Raw genomic sequence first — 5,894 nt, 5'->3', positions numbered from 1 at the left:
CTCTCTCTCTCTCTCTCTCTCTCTCTCTCTCTCTCTCTCTCTCTCTCTCTCTCTCTCTCTTTAAATTAATCCAAAAATTTAATCTGTTAATAACAAAGAATAAAAACTCTAGAGATTACAAAACATTGTAAAGCGGTTTATCATCCGTTTAAAATTTTTACTTGTATTTGAACAAGCCAAATGGAGGAAGAGAGTTGGAATAAAATTGGATATTTCCACGATTCGAAATTTGAAAATCCATCATAGAAGAGTTATTTGATTTGGAATTAATGCAGAAGACGAAAACTGGAGACCGAAATTTGCATCCCTGTTTTAACGCACGAACTTTTTTAACTGTCCCATGGGATGCCACAAAACGTACTGGTTAAGGGATCTCATGGGTCGAATGCATTCCCTTTTAATGGTAGCGTAATTAACCCGTTATATATATTATAATTTATTATTGTTAAATCTTGGTCGAAAAGTATTCTTAGGAAAAATACAGAAATTGTGATTCATTATTCTCTTTTATATAATTTAGTATCCTTTGAAAAATGTTAATGCAAGAAATAATATATTCCATAAACATACATAAATATTAAAATGAAATTTCATGTTAAAATAAAGGATCCATTCGTCTCTTTTTTTTTCTTTCATTTTTATATTTTTAATTGACAAGCAAAAGAAAATTATAAAGTTATATATGATAAAAGAGTTCAAACTAATTTCGATACTTGCAAGAAAAAATGAAAATTCTTCGAAATCAACGTACAAAAAAATATTAATCAATCTCTAATAAAAATAATTGAAATTGTCATGATAATCCATTTTATATGTATATAAAAATAAAAATAAAAACTTCAAAAAGAATCATACATAATTTTTACTGATTGAAAAAAGAAACAGAAAAAAAAATGTAAGTAATAAACTCTTTATTATAACTTATTTTTGAAAAATTTTGTGGATCTAGAATTAATAATTATATCCCATTTTCCAATTGTTCCATGAAAAATATCGTAAATAGAAAATTCAACGCAACGAAAGTCCTGATCGATTTTCCCCGATTCGTACGAACACTATTGGCGAGTTTTCACCGCAAACAATATCTTGCGTTTCGACACGAGGACCGGCTCGTTTGAATTTTTCGATAGTATCGAATAATATCGCTTGCTTTTGTGATAAATTGCTTATTTCGTGTGCGATGCAATATTTCCACGTTTATTCCAACGACACAATATATCCTGTATCATATATAGCAAGCAATGTGGAAACATATGGAGATGATCGGAAGGAATGATGGAGAAAAATTCTATAACGATTGTGAAATGGACAAACAGAGTTGAAAATGGGGTGAAAAGAAGGGTGGATGGAAATTTTCATTGGAGAGTGCAAAACCTCTGGCAAAGCGCGTCGAAGAGGTGGAGGTCGACCGCGACTGCGCCTATATCGGTTTCCGGTGGCCCGGATGCGAGAGAGTATCATTCGGTTCCACATTTCTTTTTTTTCTCTCCCCTCTGTATTTTTTCCCCTATTTTTCTTCCCCCTCCCTCTCTATCCGTTCTTCTCTTTACCGTAGCAACGACAGCAGATATTTGCGTCGCTGTTATCGAACAGCATTGCTTTGGAAAGAATTTATTTCACGGGATCGTTCGGCCGCGCTGTAATTGTGCAGTTTTAATGAGCGAGGAGGATGTACGGTGATACCGAAATGTTGATTTTAGAATGATTGATGACGCTGAAATGTAGGACATGTCTTGTTGTCGTACAGAGAGTGATTTAGTTTCTACTTTGATATTCAGTTGAATACAATTGGCATTCGAATTGACTCTTGATCTTTTATTTCTTATTTATGAATTTAAAATGCTGCTGTTATTATTGTTTGTTAAAGTTTGTTGATAAAAGTCGTTTATCAATTTATCAAGTTTAAGCTTGCTAATAAAAGTTAATTATTAATAATTCTTTGTAATTCTGTTCTTTAATAATTTTTGAAATTTATATAATAATAATTCATATATTATAATATATATTATGATATATCATGATCATATTATATGATATATATATATCATATAATAAATATAATAGATAATAAATTGTAATAATAATAGATATATGTATGTAATAATGGTATTATGTAATAATAACAGATATATTATTTATGTATAATATAGTATTATGTAATAATAATAGATATTATAATGATATATAGCATTATATTTAAAATGTAATCTATGTCTGACCAAAGATTGATCTATATCACTTATCAATCATCAGTATTTCTTCATTTAATTTTTTTCATTTTTAAATTCCAATTGTATTATTCATTATTCTTACTTTTTTTCATGTAATTTATTTTTTTTAATTTCCAATGATCTTTCTCTGACTAGAATATTCTAATTGATTTATATTCATATGTTCATGATATTTTTTTTCTTCTTTTTTTGATTTTTACGATTACAGTTCCTATCGAATCTATTTGGACCGGAAAAAACCAGAAGAAAATCATTTCATTTTGACAGATTCGTCTTGCGGCGTGAGCTTGACGAAACTTTGAATCGACGGGAATAAAAAGTTGAATTTTTTCCATCGATAGAAGAGTAACGGTTTGTGGAGTATTGTGACAGCTCGCTATTATTCTTCACCGTTGCATGTCGACCTCCTGTTTTGCCGGATCCATTTTATATGGAGCATTTTTCAAGCAAGCAGGCAACTGGAAACCCGCGGAGTTACGAATAGATAAGTCATTTTCCTGCCTTGAAAAATCGACCATGGACCGTTTACCACAGAAATGGATATTTCTTTAAGCTCGTTATACAAAATAGCTGCTTCTCTACTTTTTCTGTTTTTTAATCAATCGCGTATATTCTATTAATAATTGAAATAATATTATTATTGTATATTCTTTTGATTGAATTATCTTATTTACTCTATTTTCTATATTTTGTTTTATCTATAAAGATATATTATATCTATTTATATCCTATTTTATCTATATAGATATATATTATTAGATTATATTAAATTAGATTTTATTATATTCATTAAAGTATCAAAAGAAAAATGTAAATGTAAATATGTAAATATGTTAATGATTTTGTGTGAAAACAATAAAAATTACTAGAAAAAATTATTAAAAAATTTTCTTTATTATATTTTAGTTAGATTTATATAGGACAGTATTATTTATTTTATTTAGATTATATCATTTAAACCATTGCACCATTTGATACACTTTCAATTAAGAAAATTACTGAGGAACTTATAGATACTTGCATTTTTAAATTTCTATTTAGCTTTTTTTCTAGCAAATTTCAATTATATGAATATTTATCCCAATTTCAAAATTAAACAAGTTATTAATTAATAGTTAATAATTAAGTAAACATAATCTGAATCCGATATATTTTTAATCTTCAAATATCCAAATTTTCTGCACGAAAACATTTACATCAATGGATTCTCCTTTTATATCGAATATTACAAAATCATAAATTACAAATTATTTTGCACGAAATAAAACGAAGTCTTTAAAGAATAAATTATAATATTTTTTAAAATTGTTTAAAGTAATCGTTGTGTCTGTTCCAGACACAGAGCATGTTTGAGAAAACAAATAGGGACAGTAGAGTGTCGGAATAACGATGAAAAATGATATGTGTAAAGATATAAATATAAGTTCTCACAAAGTATTTGTCTCACTAAGTGTTCCTAAGATAACTGCCCTTCATACGTTCACGTTTCATTTCTATTTTCTAACTAATGTTGATTTAATTTTATTTATAATCATACATCATTGGAAACTTTTAAAGATTTAAAATCGTAATATTCGTTTACTGTATCGCTCTGCTCGTACATTTATCGATTTATGATTATTGAAGAGAGATTTGTTTAATTTCTGTACTGTGATTATTATTAATAAATAAATTAACTTCTGAAATAATAATAATATTTCTTAATCCCAAAACTTTATTAAAAATTTCACACGATTTCCGATTTAATATACGCTTTTAATATACGCATTTTAATAAAAGGAACATTTAAACTGTGCAACTTTACTTACTTTTAACTTTTGTGATCGTTTAGAAGAAAAGAAAAAGGAAAACGTAATTCATCTTCATTCCTATTTCTCGATCTAACTCCAATCTCGTTCAACTCTGTGCTGATAGGAATTTTTGACACGAATCCTCATTGAGGCAAATCACAGAAACAGCAAAAGAAGACTTGTAATGAAAGCTAGAGTTTTCACGAAACTCGTGGAAGGACGACAGCATCCTTTCGCGTTAGCTTAAGAAACTCTTCTTGATGATTCGAGTGAAATTACCCTCAAAGTTGCCGGCAACCGCGTCGATCCACGTTTCCCTTGGTTATTTTCTCTCCAAGACCCTTCATCCCTCAGATTCTTGATTTCGCCTACAATTTTGTTCAAGTTAATTTCCTCCCTAGCAATTTTTCCCCTTTTTCTCGTTTTATCCTTTACGCAAATGAAAAAAGTTCTTCTTTATCTTCTTAGTTAGAAATGGAATGTAAAATCAATAAATGCAAAATGTATTATTCCATTCACGAATCGACTTGTTTTTCATGCTTTTTCTCCTTCTCATCTTAGATTTTAACTGTAAAGTCAACAAGATAAGTCATGATATAGCGATTAACGCCTCGAATACCGAACCTCGAGTCATCTAGAGATTTTTTGCTAGGGGAAATACGTGGCGACAGATGGCAACACATTAACGAAGCTAGTAGATCATTCCTGTTTGACAGATGGTAGTAGAAAAACGGATTCAGACATGAGTATTTCTTGCTTCAAGATGGCGGGTTCTTGTTATTAGAGAATATTACGTATTTTCTTTATCAACTTTATGTCAAAAGAAATTCAACGAATTATCTTACCAAACACTGTTTTATATATTTTAAATGTTTAATTATTGGGAAGGAAAATTTGATATTTTTATTCTATTTAAAAAATTAAATATTATCAATCTTTTAATTTTATAAACAAAATTAGTCATAGCGATTCCAATTATTATATTTTCTATTATATATCAATTTTTATTATATATATTTTCTATTATATATCAATTTTTATTTTAAATTTTATTTTATTATTCAAATTATCAGATTTTTATCATTGTAAAATAGATTAATAAATTTTAATTGAAAATAAATTTCCAACAATTTTTATCAAATTTTAATAATTAATAAATTTATCTAAAATTCATCTATCTAATATAATCCAATGAACGTGTCACCGTAATTTTATATTCATTAATTTATAAAATATAATATTTCATTTTATTAATTTTCCATATCTTTCTGTTTTGTCTCGATGAAGCTACGCAGAATGGTCGAATAACTTTGCTCATCTGATACACCGAAGCACAATAAAGTCATAAAGTATCTAAGTATTTGCTATCGTGGTGAACATAAAACAGCGGAACGTTTCATTTTAAAACAAGTTATTGCCACAGTATCGCTAGCTCCTCTTGATATCATGCAACTTTTACGAAACCACATTTTTTTAATATCAGCAGATATTTCATTCAAATAAAATTATTACCGAATATCTTTTTATTCTTTGCAAAAATAGAGAGGGAGAGAGAGAGAGAGAGAAAGAGACATTTTTAAAAGAGGACTTTGTATCCCGTTTGCGTTTCGATTACGCATTTATCGACACACCGAAATATTCAACAGTATTTTATCGGTCCTTTGGGTATCGAAGGGAACCTGCAACCGACCAAGTTCTTTTCATAAAATTTCCCAGGAATCGAACAATCCGTACATCGCAGAAATTACTGGCAATTGGAACTCGTATCTTTGCGATGCATGAAGGAACAAACTAAATATCCGCTCTTATACCCTTCCGTTATTAAATAAAGTTCCTGCCAAACCTTCCTGCCAATATTTTTATTCTATTAAAA

The sequence above is a fragment of the Apis dorsata genome, unplaced genomic scaffold (genome assembly GCF_000469605.1).
Source record: "Apis dorsata unplaced genomic scaffold, Apis dorsata 1.3 scaffold_189, whole genome shotgun sequence".
Taxonomy (NCBI): Eukaryota; Metazoa; Arthropoda; class Insecta; order Hymenoptera; family Apidae; genus Apis; species Apis dorsata.
The sequence above is the reverse complement of the archived record's forward strand: the minus strand, read 5'-3'. Positions refer to the sequence as shown.